This window comes from Lactuca sativa, chromosome 8 (genome assembly GCF_002870075.4).
Source record: "Lactuca sativa cultivar Salinas chromosome 8, Lsat_Salinas_v11, whole genome shotgun sequence".
NCBI classification, from domain to species: Eukaryota; Viridiplantae; Streptophyta; class Magnoliopsida; order Asterales; family Asteraceae; genus Lactuca; species Lactuca sativa.
In genome coordinates, this window is record NC_056630.2 from 314,087,432 (window position 1) to 314,109,479 (window position 22,048).

The 22,048-nt window shown below is 39.4% G+C and overlaps 1 long non-coding RNA gene across 2 annotated transcripts; it reads right to left on the bottom strand.

Moving 5' to 3' along the window:
- Nucleotides 1–17,529: 17,529 nt before the first annotated feature.
- LOC122195331 (uncharacterized) lies at nucleotides 17,530–19,637 on the bottom strand. Of its 2 annotated transcripts, none has more exons than XR_006185664.1 (3): nucleotides 19,512–19,620; nucleotides 17,929–18,095; nucleotides 17,530–17,842 (listed from the first exon to the last, which is right to left on the bottom strand). It is a non-coding gene; the product is annotated as an uncharacterized LOC122195331 (long non-coding RNA). The 2 variants fall into 2 exon arrangements; XR_006185663.1 differs by having other exon boundaries at nucleotides 17,532–17,842; nucleotides 17,929–18,062; nucleotides 19,512–19,637.
- Nucleotides 19,638–22,048: the final 2,411 nt, after the last annotated feature.

Consider the following 22,048-nt stretch of genomic DNA (forward strand, 5'->3'; position numbering starts at 1 on the left):
CTAGAAGTAACGAGTAGTGTCTTCCTAAACTATACCTATTATAGTTTACTAGTAAAGTTGTTTGTATAACTAAGTGTATTGAACTGAGATAAAAGCTTTTATGTCTATACATATATACATAATATATAACTAAGGATCAAACGACACTCGGACAAACAACAGGGTACTCTAAGTCCACAACCAAACAAGGAACAGGACATAAAGTGTGTTATCAGTCCTAAGTCCTTCAAACCTTACTTATATAACTATATATGCATTAGACAAGGTTTGGACAATATATAACTATAAAAGAGTTAAAGGAAAAGGTTTGTCATGTAAGAACAAGTTTGATAAAGAATTTAACATGTAAAAGAGTTTGATAATCATTTTGAAGAAGTTTGATTTATTAAAACAGTTAACAGTATAGCAAATCCATTATTTGGTAGTTATTAATCACATGTGATTGATATAATAACTATAATGCTTTAACTTGTATTCCCCCCCACCCCCCCCCCCCCATAAAAGCATTTAAAATCATTTAAAAGGTAGATTAAGGGGTATGAACTCACCTGTAGTGACTAACTCGAATGAAAGATCGATATAGGATTGTTGGGTGTCAATTGGAGACTTGAGCACAAATGAATCCTATTAACCATATAATGACATATATATGTATACAATTAGTGCTTGAAACAACTAATTATTGAATTGGGGCCACCTTAGGGACTAGTAAACACTTATATTGAAGTGTTACAACCACATATGATTTTATATAAGGGGTGTATGGCTATATAAGGGAGTGTATGGTCAAAATGCCCAATATTTGTGTGTGTACAGCCAGGGTGTGCAGCCAGGGTGTGTGTGCTGCCGCACACTCCCTAAGAAATGTGTTAAAACGTATTTTAAGGCTTTAGGAATCATCTAAGAAGGTTTCTTACTTCATGCTTTAGCCTTATATGGAGTTCATTTCCATTTTTGGACCTAAAAGTGGTGTGTGCGGCCACTATGATGTGTGCGGCCGCACACCCTTTATCATGATGATAAAATCATGTTTCAAGTATATCATCAAGTGTTATTAGCATATAACATGTTATGATAAGTGTATACGCGTTTTAGAGGCTTGAAAGGGTGATTAAGGTCCAAAACTAGTGTGTGTTCTTGGTGTTCTTTACAAAAAATGGACGTTTTCATGGATCAAAGCAAAGGGAAAGGCTAGTTAAGGTCATGTATTAGCTAATCCAAGGCTGAATCACTTACTTGATTGAAGATTGGAGTGAAAAGTTGGATGATACTTGAGAGAAAACGAGTTCTAGTCTTGAAGATGTAGCACCTGGTTCTTGGTACGTACTCTTTTATTTAATTCTTTGTGCATTTTGCATCTTGGCCTTGGACTCGGCGAGTCAAAGGATCGACTTGACGAGTAGAAGCAGGAAGGGGCATGGGGTTTAAGTTGTGGACTCGCCGAGTCGGGTCCCGGACTCGGCGAGTAAGCTGTTGTGTGGACAAAAACCCTAATCCAGGAGTGTGCACCCTATTTAAAACATTCTAACTCGGCCTCCCTTGCCTCTAACACTTCCAGAAGAGCTGTAAAGCGAAACCCTAGCCTCCATATTGTTCTTGTGAGTGATTTTTGGCTTTGTGAATGAAGTTTGGAGCTTAGAAGAAGAAGGAGAAGGTTGAAGGGTGCAAAGAGAGGAAGTAGATCCGAAATCTACTCTATGAAAGGCTTCCATTTAGGTAGAAAAGTTCCTACCTTGATCTCTAGTTCATTAGATCCCCTTTTTGTCCCTAATTTGTAGTTTATAAGCCCTAAAACCTCAAACTCTATGTGTTTATGCTCTATGTTCCGAAAGGGGTTCAGATCTGGGCCTTATGGACATCTTAGAAGTATAAAGTTTATGTGGTTGAAGTGATTGAGGTCCCTATTGAGTGTTTGACCTCATAAAGAGCTTGGATTTGCCTTTTGGAGCTCATAGGGCCATGCATGCACGTAAAGTTTGCAACTTTACGTGATAAGCATGACCTAGGAGCTTAGATCTATGGTTTGGAACCGTTGCATGTCTCAGATTTAGTCTGTTTGGGAGGAGAGTTGAATCAACTCGGCGAGTGCCAAAGTGTACTCGGTGAGTTCTATGAAGATGGTCTTAGACTCGACGAGTTGGATGAACCACTCGACGAGCCCTTTGACGATTAACTGGAACTCGACGAGTTGTTCTTCAAACTCGGCGAGTCATATGAGCAGTTACTGAGTCAAGAGGGGTTTAAGTGTAGAAAGTCCAACCCTTCGTCACTACTTGCGGAATTAGCAATTTATTGAGTAGCGATAGCCCCAGAAACCCAAATCTTCAAGATGGATGCTCTGGTGAGGATTTGGGAGCGAGTAGGGGATCTGCTCGTGGGACTCGGCGAGTTGTTCCCGGACTCGGCGAGTTGTTCCCGGACTCGGCGAGTCGGATGAGTTTCCTTATGTCTTTCGAATGGGAGAAGAACTCATCGAGTTGTCGGCCCAACTCAACGAGTAGGGTCGCGGATGGGGACGAGTAGAGAGTGAGGGACTCGGCGAGTTGATGGTCCAAATCGGCGAGTCGGGTAAACTGGAAGTTGACTGTGACTTTGACTTGGCTTGGTTGGGGGTAAAATGGTCATTTTACCCCAAGTATAGAGATCAGTTTCTAACTGAGTGGTTGTGGGATTTGTAGCCGGAGGATTTCCGGAGCAACAGTGGACGGAGGTTTCCCGCACTGATTATCAGCAGCTACTTGTATGAGGTGAGTTACCTTCCAGTAGGGGTGGGTCTAAGGCCATAATGTCGGCCCACCAATGAGGAGTATTTAGAATATAATTGTCTTTGTGATAATTTATCTTTGTTTGATATGCGTTTGGTTATGAGTTATATTTGTATGATATGTTACATTATAGGGATAGTTTCCCTGATAGAGGTCTTTAGGACCAAGGGGTAGGTCAGTACCCGAATATGTGGCTTATATCTTGTTATTGTATGCTAGTGGTAGGGGTGCAAAAGTCCCCAGTTACCGGTTGAAAGATATTGATGACGATTACCGGTTGAAAGATACCGATGACGATTACCGGTTGTAAGATACCGATGGTATTGTATGGTATGTGGTATGATGGGGGAACTCACTAAGCTTTGTGCTTATGGTTTCAGTTTTTAGTTTCAGGTACCTCTTCATCTAAGGGGAAGGAGCCGGCGGCATAACATGGCATCACACACATATTTGATATTCCGCACGGTGGTTTCTGGGATTGTACTCTGATATGTTATTTGCTTATGTTGTGGGTTTGAAACATGATACTTGATTTTATGGGATGATGTGTTGGTTCAATATTTTCTAGTTGAATTTTGGGATGTTACAAGTTGGTATCAGAGCCCTGGTTTGAGGGATTCGGACACGCCCTCGGGGGTGTCTGGACTCAAACTAACGGGATAAAAGATTTTTACAATAAAATGGTTTTCTAGAAAGCTAAACGGAAAGATTTTAAGAAAGACAGTGTGTGTGATGCATGCGACTAGCCGGGATCAAGTAAGTTTTCCCCAAGATACCCATACGTGTTATGTTATGCTATATGGCTTTGATTCAGAATTGCATGCTAGAATAGGACTAAGGATCTAGGAAGATGCCTTGTGTGCCTGATATATGATTCTGATAATTGCATGCTAGTTAGGGCTAAGGATCTAGGAGGATGCCTTATATGCCTGTTGTATGAGCTGTATGCTAGGACCATTTAGTCAGCAGTAGGATGGCCTGTATAAGTTATGCCTGATTTGGTTCTGGCTATTTCTGGCTATTTCCAACTAACTAAGGAGCGGATATGTAACAGTACCTGCAAGTTAGTTAGGGGGAAATGGTTGGGGCTCCTAGTGCAGCTGATGGCGGAGGGTAGGTCGGAGAGTGCCCTAGGGAAGTCTAGGATGAGGTCAGTGGAAAGGGTATCGATAAAAGGGACTTGGTGAAGTCGAAGCAATCCTTGAGGAAAGTACAGGTAGATGTGGAAGGTAGTATGGGTCCGTACTACTGAAAGCAGAGGACCTATACTCGAATCAAGGAGGACCTAGATGGAACCAGAGACCTTGGAGAGTGTGTTAGATCTCTCGAGTTTATGTATGATCCTGACATTTATGCGTGTGTTTTTTTCAGCATGGTGACCACACGTCATGGAACAGGGGGTTCCGGATTAGGATCGGGATCAGGCTCGGGTGAGGGATCCGAGCAGGTTGATGACGGGCTGTGCGAGTTCATCGCGTCTGTGATCACAAGAGGCATACTTGAGTCGACCCCTATCATCTTCGGGTCGATCAAGGAGGGGATTGTTGAGCTGATGGAGGATCGCCTATGATCATTCAAGAGTGACTTGTCATCTGGCCAGTCAGGATCTCACACACTATCCTTTAAGGACTTCAGGGGCAGTGGTGCGCCGGATTTCCATGGGGCGAAGGACCCCATTGCTGCCAGACGATGGATTGTGACATTGAGTCCGCACAGCTGACTAGCTTCTTCCCCGAGGGGTCAAAGGTGAGATATGCAGCAGGATGCTTACGAGACAGTGATAGAGATTGGTGGGAGTCTGTTAGTGACTCATTGGGAGCCTCGACTGTTGAGGATATGACTTGGACGGACTTTGTGACTAGATTCAGCATGGAGTTTGTGCCAGTTGTGGAGCTTCAGCGGCTGGCCATGGAGTTTTTGGATATGAGGCAGACTACAGAGACTGTGGCGGAGATCACCGCCAAGTTCCGGGAGAGAGCATTGCTGGTGCCCCAGTATGCGGGTGATGAGGATATGAGGAGGACCCCCTACCATGACATGCTACGAGCTGACATTCGGGAGCATGTTAGTTTTTCAGCTTGCCCTACCTTGGATTCCATGATTGCCAGGGCTAGGGAGAGGGAGATTGATCTGAAGCACGTCCAGAAGAGGAAGGCAGTGGAGGGGCTGACGACCGGGGCTTCGGGAAAGAAGCCCAAGGGATCTGATGGTAGGCCGAAAGGCCAGGCAGGACGGGACCGTTGTGGGAAGTGTGGTCGGTCACATGAGGGAGCTTGTCGCACCGGGCTGGGTTTGGGCTACTATAAGTGCGGCAAGGTGGGGCATTTCGGCAGGGATTGTACTGTCCCCGTCCCTGCGGTACAGATGACAGACCTGATTTACTTCCATTGCAATTAGAGGGGTCACAAAAGGGCCAATTGCCCGAGATTGCCAGCAGTGCCAGCAGCGACGCCGGCCTCAGGGAAGGTGCGGGTTACAGATGACCGGAAGATCAAGTTAGAGGCTCCAGTGGTGCGGAGCCGAGCATTTCAGCTGACATCTGAGAAGGCACGTGCTGCACTCGATGTGGTGATAGGTATGATTCTTTCCCTCTGATTTATGTATATGATGTTTGTGATATTGATATGTTCTTTGTTTAGGATCGTTCCATGTGAACGGCATCCCCGTTCAGGTATTGTTTGATTCGGGTGCTACCCGATCATTTGTTTCTCTTGCGCTTAGGAAAAAGTTTTCTGAGTCTTCGAGCATGTTGGATTGCCCCCTGGAGGTCGAGATTGCGGACGACCGGTCAGTGCGAGCACCTGAGGTCTTCCGGGATTGTGTGCTAAGGTTATTTGAGGAGCGCTACCTGGTAGACTTGGTTCCCATTCCATTGCGTGGGAACAAGGTGATTATAGGCATGGATTGGCTCAGCCCTAATGGGGCAGTGATCGACTACGCGCAGCAGTTGGTGCGGGTCTGGACTCCAAGTGGGGGAGATCTGGTGGTTCAGGGTGAGAGGCCACAACGAGGACCAGCTTTATGTTCAGCAGCGAGAGCTAGGCGTTACCTCCAGCAGGGTTGTACAGGTTATGTCACGTATGTTATGGATACCCGGGAGAAGGGTAGGGCGACTGTGGACGATGTACCTATGGTACGAGAGTTTGTGAACATATTCCCCAAGGAGTTGCATGGGATACCTCCGGAGCGACAGGTGGAGTTCAGGATCGACCTAGTCTCTGGTGCGGCTCTGATAGCCAAGGCACCGTATCGGTTGGCTCCTCCTGAGATGCAGGAGTTGTCTACACAGCTGCAGGAGCTGTTAGAAAAGGGTTTCATTAGACCAAGCAGTTCACCCTGGGGAGCCCAGATTATGTTTGTGAGGAAGAAGGACGGGTCGCATCCGATATGTATAGATTATCGGGAGCTGAATAAGGTAACAGTGAAGAAACGTTACCCACTCCCGAGGATTGATGATCTCTTTGACCAGTTACAGGGAGCATCTTGGTTCTCCAAGATCAATTTGCGTTCAGGTTATCATCAGATGAGGGTCAGGGAGGAGGATGTGCAGAAGACCGCGTTTCGGACGCGCTACAGCCATTATGAGTTCGTGGTGATGCCATTTGGGCTCGCCAATGCTCCTGCCGCGTTCATGGACCTCATGAACCGCGTATGTAGACCGATGTTAGACCGGTCTGTGATAGTGTTTATCGACGATATCTTGGTTTACTCCAAGACGCGAGATCAGCATGAGGAGCATCTGTGGGAGGTTCTTGAGACCTTGAGGAGGGAGAACTTGTATGCTAAGTTCTCCAAGTGTGAGTTCTGGTTGCGCGAGGTGCAGTTTCTTGGGCACCTTGTCAACCAGAACGGGCTTTCGGTAGATCCGGCCAAAGTGGAGGTCATGATGAGTTGGGAGGTTCCGAGGTCTCCATCTGAGATTCGGAGCTTTCTAGGATTGGCAGGCTACTATCGGAGATTCAGGACTTCTCCAAGATAACAATTCCGCTCACGAGACTGACTAAGAAGTCGATGGTGTATCGTTGGGGCCCTGAGCAGTAGGCCGCATTCGAGGAATTGAGACAGAGATTATGCAAGGTGCCAATTTTAGCCCTGCCAGAGGGCATGGAGGATTTTGTTGTGTACTGTGATGCATCCATCGCAGGTTTGGGTGCGGTATTGATGCAGAGAGGGCATGTCATCGCCTATGCGTCGAGGCAGCTGAAGCCTCACGAGGCGAACTACCCGACGCATGATTTGGAGTTGGGGCTGTTGTTTTCTCCCTCAAGATTTGGCGTCATTACCTCTATGGGGTTCGTTGTACGATTTACACGGACCACAAGAGTTTGAGGTATCTAATGGACCAGCCAAATCTGAATATGAGACAGCGTCGGTGGCTTGATGTGGTAAAGGATTATGATTGTGAGATCATTTACCATCCGGGGAAGGCCAATGTCATGGCCGATGCGCTTAGCCGCAAGGCAGCACCGATCAGGGATATCTGTCTGAGGATGACAGTGGTGACTCCGCTTCTGGAGCGGATCCGAGAGGCTCAGCAAGAGGCGATGAAGGAGGAACATCGGAAGAGTGAGCGGATTGTGGGGCAGGTTTCCTCTTTCGACTATGATAGCCGAGGGTTATTGACTCTTCACCGTAGGGTGTGGGTCCCTTGTCATGGAGGCGTGCGCTAGGTCTTGATGGAGGAAGCGCACAAATCCCGATTCTCCATTCATCTCGGGGCGACGAAGATGTATAGGGATCTTCGTATGGACTATTGGTGACCCTGCATGAAGCGGGATGTGGTATGGTACGTGGAGCGGTGCTTGACCTGCAGGAAGGTCAAGGCCGAGCATCAGAGACCACACGGTAAGATGCAGCCGTTGGATATTCCGCTGTGGAAATGGGAAGGCATCACGATGGATTTTATCACCAAGCTTCCCAGGACCACGCGGGGAGTGGATTCGATCTTAGTCATTGTCGATCGATTGACCAAGAGCGCCCACTTTATCCCAATTCAGGAGAGCATCTCGGCCGAGAAATTGGCTGATATCTATAACAGGGAGGTGGTGGCGCGGCATGGAGTGCCAGTTTTGGTGATTTCAGACAGAGATGTGCGGTTTACTTCCAGGTTTTGGAAGAAATTTCATGACGAGCTGGGTACTCGTCTGCATTTTAGCACCGCCTTTCACCTGCAGACGGATGGCCAGAGCAAGCGGACCATCCAGACTCTGTAGGATATGCTGCGGGCATGTGTTTTAGATTTCGGAGGTAGTTGGGATACCTACCTCCCGTTGGCGGAGCTCTCGTATAATAATAGCTATCATGCGAGTATCGACCATCCTCCCTTCGAGATGTTGTATGGGAGGAGGTGCAGGACCCCGATATGCTGGGGCGAGGTTGGCCAGAGGGTAATGGGGAGCACTGAAGTAGTGCTCAAGACGACAAAAAATATTCAGCAAGTCCGGAGCAGGCTTCAGACTGCTCAGAATCGGCAGAAACGTTATGCCGAAAAGCGCCGATCAGACCTGGAATTCTAGGTCGGGGATGTGGTTCTCCTGAAGGTGTCACCATGGAAGGGCGTCATCCGATTCAGGAAGCAGGGCAAGTTGGGCCCCAGGTACATTGGACCCTTCAGGGTTGTAGCCCAGGTGGGCAAGGTGGCGTACCGGCTGGATCTACCAGCCGAACTCAATCAGATCCACAACACTTTCCATGTCTCTCAGCTGCGGAAGTGCCTGGTGGACGACTCAGCAGTGGTACCTTTGGAGGACATTCAGGTTGATGACAGCCTGAACTACATCGAGCGGCCTGTAGCGATCCTCGACCGGAAGTCGAAGGATCTGAGGAACAAGAAAGTGGAACTCGTGAGGTGCAATGGCGGCACCGTAAGGGGTTGGAGTGGATTTGGGAGCCAGTGGACGAGATGATGGAGCATTACCCCGAGCTGTTTCAGGATCGAGTAGCAGACTTCGAGGACGAAGTCTAAAATAAATGGGGAGATTTGTAGCACCTGGTTCTTGGTACGTACTCTTTTATTTAATTCTTTGTGCATTTTACATCTTGGCCTTGGACTTGGCGAGTCAAAGGATACACTCACTGAGTAGAAGCGGGAAGGGGCACGGGGTTTAAGTTGTGGACTCACCGAGTCGGGTCCCGGACACGGCGAGTAAGCTGATGTGTGGACAAAAACCCTAATCCAGGAGTGTGCACCCCATTTAAACACTCTAACTCAGCCTCCCTTGCCCCTAACACTTCCATAAGAGCTGTAAAGCGAAACCCTAGCCTCCATATTGTTCTTGTGAGTGATTTTTGGCTTTGTGAAGGAAGTTTGGAGCTTAGAAGAAGAAGGAGAAGGTTGAAGGGTGCAAAGAGAGGAAGTAGATCCGAAATCTACTCTGTGAAAGGCTTCCATTTAGGTAGAAAAGTTCCTACCTTGATCTCTAGTTCATTAGATCCCCTTTTTGTCCCTAATTTGTAGTTTATAAGCCCTAAAACCTCAAACTCTATGTGTTTATGCTCTATGTTCCGAAAGGGGTTCAAATCTGGGCCTTATGGACATCTTAAAAGTGTAAAGTTTCTGTGGTTGAAGTGATTGAGCTCCCTATTGAGTGTTTGACCTCATAAAGAGCTTGGATTTGGCTTTTGGAGCTCATAGGGCCATGCATGCACGTAAAGTTTGCAACTTTACGTGATAAGCATGCCATAGGAGCTTAGATCTATGGTTTGGAACCATTGCATGTCTCAAATTTGGTCTGTTTAGGAGGAGAGTTGAATGGACTCGGCGAGTTCTATGAAGATGGTCTTAGACTCGACGAGTTGGATGAACCACTCGGCGAGTCCTTTGAACATTGCCTGGAACTCGACGAGTTGTTCTTCAAACTCGACGAGTCATATGAGCAGTTACTGAGTTAAGAGGGGTTTAAGTGTAGAAGGTCCAACCCTTCGTCACGACTCGCGGAATTAGCAATTTATCGAGTAGCGATAGCCCTAGAAACCCAAATCCTCAAGATGGATGCTCAAGTGAGGATTTGGGAGCGAGTAGGGGATCTACTCGTGGGACTCAGTGAGTTGTTCCCGGACTCGGCGAGTCGGATGAGTTTCCTTATGGCTTTCGAATGGGAGAAGAACTCGTCGAGTTGTCGGCCCAACTCGACGAGTAGGGTCGTGGATGGGGACAAGTAGAGAGTGAGGGACTCGGCGAGTTGATGGCCCAACTCGGCGAGTTGGGTCAACTGGAAGTTGATTGTGACTTTGACTTGGCTTGGTTGGGGGTAAAATGGTCATTTTACCCCAAGTATAGAGATTAGTTTCTAACTGAGTGGTTGTGGGATATGTAGCCGGAGGATTTCCAGAGCAGCAGCAGACGGAGGTTTCCCGCACTGATTATCAGCAGTTACTTGTATGAGGTGAGTTACCTTCCAGTAGGGGTGGGTCTAAGGCCACAATGCCGGCCCACCAATGAGGACTATTTAGAAGATAATTGTCTTTGTGATAATTTATCTTGGTTTGATATGTGTTTGGGTATGAGTTATATCTGTATGATATGTTACATGATAGGGATAGTTTCCTTGATAGACGTCTTTAGGACCAAGGGGTAGGTCAGTACCCGGATATGCTTGACTATGTGCTTATATCTTGCTATTGTATGCTAGTGGCAGGGTTGGAATAGTCCCCAGTTACTGGTTGAAAGATACCGATGACGATTACCGGTTGAAAGATACTGATGACGATTACCGGTTGAAAGATACTGATGACGATTACCGGTTGTAAGATACCGATGGTATTGTATGGTATGTGGTGTGATGGGGGAACTCACTAAGCTTTGTGCTTATGGTTTCAGTTTTTGGTTTCAGGTACCTCTTCATCTAAGGGGAAGGAGCCGGCAGCGTAGCATGGCATCACACACATATTTGATTTTCCGCATGGTGGTTTCTAGGATTGTTCTGTGATATGTTATTTGCTTATGTTGTGGGTTTGAAACATGATACTTGATTTTATGGGATGACGTGTTGTTTCAATATTTTCTAGTGAATGTTTTATGAACAATTAAATTAAAAATGAAATTTTTGGACTTGAATTTTGGGATGTTACAGAAGAAGTGGAAAAGTGATTCAAAAAGGCTAAGTGTTGAATATATAGGTGGGAGTGTGTGGCTGGAATGGGTGTGTGGCCGCACACACTTGTGTGTGGTCGTACACTCAAGTGTGCGGCCGCACACTCCATATGTTGGAGTGTTTGGCTCGAGTTTGCCTGATATGCATCTTGTTATCCCATTTCTAGGCTCCTACCTTGATTGTACTAGGTCTAGAACACTCAAATAGACCCTAAACAGTGCTAACAGACAGCCAAACGAGTCTAACTTTGATTGAATTAATCTATTGTACATGATAGAAATTTCGGGTTGTCACAAAACACTATGAAATGGGAAACAAGTATGTATTACTTTAGAACTCTTTAATTATACAAGGCTACTTCTCAATGAATGCTACAAATCAATCTTACTTCCTATTTATAGGCATTTACCACCTCCTCCAATGAATGGAGTTTGAAGGACTATACAAAAACAATGCTCAAATTCCAATATATCATTCCATTCGGTTTATAATGCTCCAAATCCACAAATACCACGATCACAAAGTCCACGACTTATAAGTATTGATTTGAAGGATCTTCCAAAAGACCTGATGGATAGACCAAGTATTACAACTTATAATCCAAATCAAAGAGATGAAATAAGAAGGGCATTTGTTTCAAGGACCTTGTCAACCAAGGGGTCATACATTTCTATCAAAGAAAATACGTAACAAAGAAAGGCTTTTTTTTGTTGATTGGTTTAATGTGTTTGATTGGATAAAGTATAACATAAAAGATAACACAACATATTTTTTATTTTTCTATGTGTGTGGAGACACTATAGGAAAAAAAAGGAAGAGATCAATTCATTAATGTTTTGATACTTAGAATTAAAAAAAAACATTGAAGACTCATGAGGGTAATGTTGATAGTTTTCGTCACAAAAATCAACACAAAAGTGTGAATTTCATATGAATAAAACAATCTATTAGCGTAGCCTTTCAGAAGCAAGCCAAAGTTAAGGAGAGTGAGTGAGTGACTATAAACTTTAGTTAGGTGCTTCAATTAGTTCATGTAAATTTTTATTAAAGAATGATTTATCATTTTGTGGTCATGATGAGTCGAATAATGCTCTTAATAGATGAATTTTCTTTGAGGTATTATCTTTCATGCAAAATCATAATGAAGTCATTCACAATGTTACTTTAGAAAATGCTCCTCAAAATAATCAAGTGACTTTCCCTAGGACACAAAAACAAATTGTTAAATATTTTTCAAAAAAGATAATTTTGAGTATTGGCAAAGAAATTGGTAAGGATGTGTTTTCTTTAGGGATAATGACTTGAAAGGGTAACCAACTATATCCTTTGTACATATTTGGTCACTTAACTTTTTTTGGTGCACTGTTAACCATTGAATTTGTTTTTTGTTTAAAAGATAACATTATTACCTGCAATAGCAGGTAAAATCTGTCTTGGGGGGTTTGAATTCCACCTTCGGCGACATTTCCGACGTTCCTTACCTCCGACGAAATCTCCGGTCATCTTCTTTGGTGAAATTTCTAAGATTAACAAGACTTAGGGATTGCGTCTGCAATCTAATTTTTTAATGCATCCAAGAACTTCAAACATTCCCAATTTACACCAACATTGGATGGAATTTTACAGGATATGATGTTGTTTCCTACATTTATGAAAAACATTTTAAATTAAGAACTTCAAAGATCTTCCACCCGCTAGAAATGCATCCAAGAACTTCAAACATTCACAAAATAAACCAATCGAGAGCTTGTTTCCACCTCCTAGAAAGTAGAAATGCATAATCAATTTTTTTCCCTGTTCTTGTTTTTATAGGAAACAATGTGATTGAACCTGTGAAATTATATTATTGTCATTGAAATCATGGATCATGGCAGGGGTAAATCGAGAAAATAGAAGATGGATTTCGAAGGTGGGAGATGAAGATGAACACACGAACACAGATGAAGACACAAAAACACAAATCCCTTCATATTTTGATTTTGATTCCAAATCTTGCATTGAATTCGACTTCCTTCTTCAAGTTTTGATTTCCTCTTAAGCTGAACATGAACATATAAAAAATCCCAGCTTCCAAACTCTATTTTTATGATAAATGATGGTAAATCTGAAATCCGATTTCGCGTTGAACCACTTGGTTTGTTTTTCTCATGATTTTCCAGAAATCGGTTTTACTTTGAAGAGTAATACATGATTTTGAACTCTGATTCTTTTATGAAATCTGATACATGATACAAGATTATACATTGAAGTGTAATACATGATTTTCGAAGTCTAAGAAGATGACCGAAAATGTGGCTACAGAAGATGACCGGATCTTAGCGACTGTTCAGAGGGAGATGGCATAATCGATGATGGAGAGGGGCTATGAAGGAGGAGGAAAAGATGTTGGTGACCAGAGGGTATGAAAGACATTTGTCTTTGAACGAAACCCATTTTGGGCGTCCGTCGTAGATGTCGCCGAAGGTAATGAACGCCGGAAATATCATTGGAGGAGGAACTCAACCCCCCCCCCCCCCCAAAATAGGTTTTACCTGCTATTGCAGGTAAAAATGGTATCTTTTAAACAAAAAAAAAACAAGTTTAATGGTTAACAGTGCACCAAAACGTTAAGTGACCAAATATGTACAAAAGATATAGTTGGTTACCCTCTCATGTCATTATCCCTTTTGTTTATTGGTTGATGAATCTAATGATGTATTGAAAAAAGAACAAATGACCATAGTTTTGAGATATGTCAATAGCCTTGGAAATGTGAAGGAAATATATATTGGAATTGTGCATGTGAAAGATGCATCCTCTTTGACTCTGAAAGAGGCCATATATGAATTTTTTACCAATAATAAGTAGAGTATGACTTAGGTAATTGAAACTTTTTTTTGCTTGTTATGAAATTTAATTGAATATTATTCATTTTAATGTCTTTTATATATATATATATATATATATATATATATATATATGTATATATATATATATATATATATATATATATATATATATAAGGATAATGTTACAATGGGGAAACAATATCCGAGGTGCATTCAACGGTCTGAAAGCTTTGATATTACAAGATAATGATTTATCGCATTATCTACATTGCTTTGCACACTGACTTCTGTTAGTTATTGTGGGTGTAGCAAAGAAGCATGATGGTGTTGAAGACTACTTTGAGCACATTTATTTGGTGGTTAATGTGGTAGGTGGTTCATGTAAGAGAAATTATATGATAAAGGAGAGTTACAAAGAAAGGGGGCAAAAGGCAATTGGTAATGGTTAACTTGAAATCGGGTGAGGGTTAAATCAAGAAAGTTCTCTTATTCGAGCAGAGATACAAGATGGGGTTCACATTACAAAACAATCACAAGTTTGATAAACTTATTTGCATAGGTTCTTCATGTTCTTACTTATTTGCAAAGGCAATTGGTAATGGTGAACTTGAAAATGGGTGAGGGTTAAATCAAGAAAGTTCTCTTATTCGAGTAGAGATATAAGATGGGGTTCACATTACAAAAAAATCACAAGTTTGATAAACTTATTTGCAGAGGTTTTTCATGTTCTTACTTATGTTTAAGAGGAGGTATCTACTTTAAGTAACCAAAATCAAGCATTTGGTATCTTAAGATATTTCAAGACACTTGATTTCGTGTTTTATTTACATTTGATGTATCAAGTCTTACACCTTACGGGCATATTGTCAAAGCATCTTCAAAAAAGGATAAAGACATTTTAGAAACGCCTTTTTTTATTAGATGGACAATAGATGCATTGAAGTCTTTAAGAGACACGGGGTTTGATAAAACTTTATTGAAGGTATTCTATTTTTGTCAAAAACATACTATTAATATTGTTGATATGACCAAAATTTTGTCACTCTGAGAGGCCGGAGGACCAAAGTTACCAGTTAATTTCATTTTGAAGTTGAAATTTTCAACACGGTTATGGATATACAAATTACAGGATTCAGGGACCGATTTAGTGAAATTAGCACCCAAAACTAGAATACATGAGGGCTTTGAGTCATTGTGATGCAAACAAAGTTGTTGAGATTGAGCGAGTTGTACAAAAAAGAATTTGATGATTTAGAAATGATGCAACTTGATGGTGAACTTGAGATATATTATCACTCTTTTGCATAAAGATGACCGGTTCAATAGTTTGAAGAAAATTTTCGACATTTCTCGTTTTATGGAGGAAACAAGGAAATATCGTTCTTATCTATGGTTTATAGATTGTTAAAGTTGGTTATGGTTTTACCCGTCGCAACAGTCGAAATATGTTTTCCGCGATAAAGTTTTTGAAGACGTACTTGCGTAACAAAATAGGTGATGATTTTTTGGGCTTGATCGACACAGAGCGTTGAAGAGCTTCTAGCTTCTAATGTTTGACAAAATGTTCTGTTTTGAACAGAACGCCTCGTTTGACACTACAAGCTTCCAATGTTTAGTTTAAACAAAACGCTCCAAAACTAAATGCTACTTCACGTAGCGTTTAACAAAACACTACCACCTAGTTTTGCCGAACACTCCCTTTGAATGATGTCATTATTTGTAATGTTGAAAAAGAAGCCCTTGTAAAAGTGAAGATTGAAGATATAATGGATCGCTTTCAGAAAAGTGTGTACACATGGATGTCAAATTTAAAATATAAGTTCTAGAACTATTGGTTTTTTATTTTTAATGCATCCGTACTTTTAACACATTTTATGTTATTATATTTGATCAGAATTGTTTTTTGGTGCCATTACTGCTGTAAATTCCTACGTCCGTCCCTGGACGAACCTACCCCTAGAAGATGACTTGCACATATGGTCATATGGATGTCTTCTTGAGGTCGTGCTTGCGTTTTTGTGTTATGATGATGAATTTGGTATTTGTAATAAGTTGCGGTTGGGTTAAATTATAAGGATATATCATGCATTTTATGATGTTTTTATTAGGGTAAATGGCACAGAAAACACTCTTTTTACACAGAAATTCGATTTTGACACCGTGTTTTTTTGTGTGTCAATTTTGACACTGTGTTTTCCAATTTGTTACAATTCTGACCACTTGACTGGTTAACCAGGTTGCATGCTGACGTGGCATGCTGACGTGTCAAAATTAAATTTTTTTTCTCACAAAAAACACTAAGTTTTCATTTTTTTTTTCGATTTTGACACTAAGTTTAATTTTTTCTTTCAACTTTGACACTATGTTTTTTTGTTGCAAATTGAACATCATTTTTTCTAATTTTGTTCAAAGTTGACAATTTTCTATTTGAAACCGTATAAATATTTTTTTTAATACATTTAAACCGTATAAATATGTTTTTTTTTCATTTAAAAACCATAGTTTTGTATAAATACATTTTTTTACACTCAAACCATATTTTTATGTATAAATATGTATTAGTTATATAAAAATTGTATTTTATATTAAATATACAACTTTAAAATGTGTTTGGAGGTTTGGAATCGTGTAGTCGATCAAAACTCGGATATCAAGTTTGCAACCCATCAAATTTTTACATCTTATTAAAAGCTTATGGTTAGTTTGATTCTCATGATATAACTAATGCTTTGAATGTAAGAAAAATAAACACCTTGTATTTAAATAAAAATGTGGGTTTTAAACGAAAAAATATATTTATACGGTTTAAAATGTAATAGAAAAAAATATATTTATACGGTATCAAATAGAAAATAGACAAAATTGAACAAAATTTGATAAATGATGTTCGATCGGAACAAAAAAAACATAGTGTCAAAATTGAAATAAAAAATTAAACTTAGTGTCAAAATCGAAAAAAAGTGAAAATTTAGTGTTTTTTGTGGAAAAAAATCAATTTTGACACATCAGCATATCATGTCAGCATGCCACATCATCAAAACTGACACGTCATCATGCCACGTCAGCATGTAACATGGTTAACCAGTCAAGTGGTCAGAATTGTAACAAACTGGAAAACACAGTGTCAAAATTGACACAAAAAAAACACGGTGTCAAAATCGAATTTTTGTATAAAAAGGGTGTTTTTTGTGTCATTTACCCTTTTTATTATGACCGTTGTTTATAGTGTATTTTTACAAGTCTTTATGATGCTTTTACTTTCGAAGATTATTACAAAGTTTTTAGTTATATAATTTATTACGATGTATGGAGTCTAAATACAATATGTCTCACCAGGAATTTCAAGCTCAAGCTGATTGAGAGACACTTGATGATTATTCGTTTGTGCCTTCGAAAAAGGGTGAATTTCATATATACCCTTACTAAACATCCAAATATCATATTTGCCCAACGTAATTTCTAAATATCATATTTAACCTTAATAAAATTTTGAAATATCAAATTTGTCCAAATGTTGTCTTTTAGTATTTCTTAATATATTATAATCATTTTAAATTCTTATTTTTATCAATCGACTATTATACCCCTTTTTAAAAATTTATAATATTATCTATGCCCATTCATGAACTTTAAACATATCATTTGTACCAAACTTATTAGTTTGCTCAATTTAAACAACGGCCTCAATGGAAAACAAATCATATTTACTGTAAGGAGCATATAACCATTAAAGTTAATGGTTTATCTTCTTTTAATAACATACTCTTCCTTCATATGTTTGTTTAAAATTGACTTTACTAAAATGGATCTGACATATCCCATTCCTTATCTTCCTTCATATGTTTGTTTAAAATTGACTTTACTAAAATGATCTGACATATCACATTCCTTAAAAGAATGATTTTTATTGAACCATTATCTCCAATTACATCATATGCATAATTTACTTCCTTTGATTAATTATCCATATTTGTTACTCATGGAGTATTTGATACTCTTGCAACGCACAATTAAAAATTGATATTGGTTCTTCTGAAAACCTCGAACAATTCACCATAATCTTATTGAAATCTCAAAGAGCTATGAAGTATGAACTATCCAACGATGTTTATCCATCACCCGTAATCTTTTCTTTGGCCTTTTGGATCTTCAAAATCTGTTTCAGTCTTTTGTTATACAACCAAAAAATACATAATTATCCTAAATCTACTATTACTCGAATATGTAGATAGGAGTTCTTACTTTTAACGTCATAAGTATAAACATCAATAGGAACCTCTCATTGATGAAAAATGGACAAGCTTCCAATGTTTATTTACTGTTATCAAACCATGTAACTGCCACTGCATCGATTCTTCCTTTCTCCATTCTTACTTCTATAATTAATCAAAATTGCATACAATAATTCACTAAAATCCAAAATATGAAGACCATATTAGTTGATGCTTATCACGATTGCAAGAAAACAAGACGATCAAAGCAAAAAAGGAAGATGAAGATATGGTTGTGATTGTAATATTGCTTCAACATATTTATGTGATTTAGGCCAGGGACAATATGGTCTATTTAGTTTCTTTTTTCTAATTATAATAATTTTAAAATATAAAAAATATTTAAAAAATAGATTTGGACAAATATGATATTTCAAAAAATTAAAATGGATAAATATGATATTTAGACATTAGGTTGGACAAATATCATATTTGGTTTTTAATAAGAGTATATTTGATATTCAGTTAACGGTTACTTAGAAAATACTAGATTTCACACTATCAAGTGATTTTGTTAAACATTTTTTTAAGAGAAATTAATTTGCTTCCTATTTTCTATACCTACAAATGTTCCTACCCAATCAAATTATGACAAGTGTCATCATTCCATATTTTTTAACTAACTCATTAATGCTATATTAAGAATGATGATTTGTTAATATTTCATTGAATAGGAATAATTATAGACATAAAAGGTAGGAGATAATTTAATTTCTCTTTTTGAGAAATTAATTTGCTTCATATCGAGTTAAATGCGTTACGAAAAGTTTGGACTTTTGGTTTGTAAATTTGATGATAGCGCTTTAACGTATAAGGGTGTTGCTAATAAGACACTCATCCGACAACCAATTGACCACTTTTTAAAAAGTCAACCAATAATTAACTGTTTATAATAAGTTTTTCCAAAAAACAATACAATTTAATCCAATAAAAATATTTAAAAAATTAATTAGGATGTCTATATTGCAATATGGATATGGATGTCTTTTTAGTCAACCCCGTTCTATAATCATCGGGTTGTTTATTTGTGATTACCCCATAACAAAAAGTCCTAAACGTTTGTGGATCCAAATTGAAGGGTTTTATAAGACAAACAGAACATGACAACAACAAGCCGACAAGGATCCGAATCTGATTATACCCATCTTTACATAATCAAGTCGGGTCTTAATCCGTCGACATAGGTAGACCTAAGCTATCATAATCGTGGAGAAGATTTCCAATTATTCATTGGGGCCAAAAGTGAATACAACATTTATCATGAAGAAGATCTCCATGGCCATGCTAATGATCACCTACTGATTAATGGCTCCATCGGTTCCTATATCGAAGGCATACTAGTCCCTATGAATGTTACAGCTGTTACAATTTTCATCTAATTTGTGTCTACGCATCATACAATATCTGTATCACATATATAGATCGGATAATCAGTTTCAGTATTTGACGAGGGTTTGCTCGAAAATCTAGGGTTCTTATGTCTTAGAGGTGATTAATTGAATAAGCACGAAAAAAGAGTAGTTTGCGTGTATGTTTAAAGAAGGATGAAAAAACCCTGATGAGAGGCAGAGCAGATCGACAACTTAGCCCAAAGCACCGCTGCCGCCGTTTACTTCCCTCCGCCGATTCGCCGCACCCTCCATTTTCTCCGATTAGATATGAGGTGAAGACTAAAGTAAAGTATGCTTGATTGCTTTCAAATCTACTTATTAAAAGTTAAAACCATTTTCATATTAAATAAATGATCAAAATCTCCGATTTCAATCATAATTTTTAAAATCATGAATATAAAAATAAGCAAATTACACACACTTATTATAACAAAAAAAAACTCCTGTTTTTTTTCCTTTCACATTGGTTGTTTATTTTTTATTTTTAAAGTTTTTATTTTTCAAATTTGATATTGAATGTTTTTATTTGTGTTATGAATTACTTCACAAAACTTATAACAATGAAAAAAAACATCTAAAATACGATTCATTAATATATTTTATATAAAATATTATATATTATCAACAAAAATATTTAAGTTCAAAGTTAAAAAATAAGATTTTAAAAGTTAAAAGTAAATAATAAATATGAGACGGAAAGAATATATGGTTATAGTAAGGGTTATTGTCACTCTGGCCCAACTATCTTTCGTATATTGGTTTAAATGGTCCCTCGTGACTATTTTTTGCTTGTAAAGGGATTATACTTGTAAATGACTGGTTAATATGGGACTTTAACCCACAATCGAAGGTAAAAGAACTTTTTGACTTGCCAACTAAGCAGCTTACTCAGCATTGAACTGGAGTCGTGTACTCATCCTCCACCTAAGCGTCCAACTAACCTTCATTAATTAGTCATTATGTCTACCAACCATCCAACAACTTGTAGAGGACAAGGAAGAGTCGGTGGTGGTAGGGGCATAAAGTCTTCTTCACAAATCTTTGGTGCTTAAGGTAGCAGAAATCGAAACCTTTTTACCCTAATAAGCCAAACACGATTCCGACCAACACCCTAAAATCTATCAATGTCGGCTCCACCACCTCCCTCACCTGACTCGATAAATTCTGGAGAGTTTGTTAACCTCAGCGACTTGCATTCGATTTTTTACGACTGTGGAGACAAGATTGTTGCCAACCAGATCGAGATGCAGACGCTCAAACATCAAGTGGGTAAAGATTTCATTGTGTGCAGTGTTGATCACATCAGTCTACATCACAAGTTGGAAGATCATGAGAGGAAGTTAAAAGCGCTTGCTCTGGTGATGGGCGGTGTCATGGTGGCAATGCTTGGGATGATGATGGTTGGGGTCAAAGTCCTTATGAAGCTTGGATAAGATGCTTTGGGTACAATATGAAGCTAGGATAGTTATGGATTTTCTGTTCTTAGTTTTTTTTTTGTTCTTTTGGGTTTCAGATATAACGATCATGTTAAAAGACCTGTGTTAATGACAGGCATTTTGTGCGTATGTTAAGTTTTTTAATGGAAAAGGACCTGAGTATCTCTCAGGCGTTTTGTATCATAGTACATTTGACCATTTTTAGTTTGGTTGTAAGATCATGCAAGAACAAGAATGATAACATATGTTGGGTTGTTGTACCCCACGTGCGTTGCACGGTGAGGGTATTTTTGTCATTTGATGCTTCTAACGGCTGTAAATAACCCTGGAAGACCATTTTGTTTTGTCTTTTTCAAAGCAACTGTGATCCTTCATTTTGTTTTCTCTTTTTCAAAGGAACTGTGGAGTGAGATTCAAAAATTCGCACATGAAGATTGTGTGTAGGTGTGGAAGTCCAGCAATAATTCGCACATCGAAGACTGTCAATAACCCTGGAAGACCATTTTATGCATGTCCAAACCAGGTAATTGTATTCATATGTTTAGAACCCTAGTTTGATGATCGGTTTTTTAATGTTACCTTAATTTTTGTTTTAGGGACCACGATCAGGTTTCATTTCTTGGGTGGATGAAATAAAATGCAACAATGAAGACATAATTTTAAGTGTACTCCTGAGGTCGAAGAAAAACCTGCAAGCAGAAGTGTTGAAGCTGAAGCTGCTTTTACTTTGTGGTTGGGTGTTTTTTTGGGTTTAATCATTTATAAGTTGTAATCAAATGTACTTTAATCATTTATATGGTATGTACTTGGATTGGTGAATTAAGAAGACTATGTAGTTATGTGATGATTCATTGATGTGTTGTTGTGTCATTACCCTTAATCTAGTCAAATAAAAGCAATTGTTAATGTTCTTGGGTTGCTTAATGAAAATACCCTTACTTACAAGGACCACATTCTTGTGTCAATACCCTTACTTACAAGGACCACATTTTTGTCCATTAAGCACACAAATAGCACATGAAAATAATGGGAATTGACTGCATGCTAGGTGAAAAGTAATAGGAATCCGAAAGTCTTAAAGAAGCAAAGCATGATAATATTACAAACCATTGTCAATGTAAACATACTAACTTCACACAAACAAGTAAATGTCAAACCAAACAAACAAGTACAACATAAAACCATTGTCAAACATACCCATAGGAAACCATCAAATTATACCTACTCATTAAGGTCTACCGGGTTTGCACTAGTTTCACCTTTC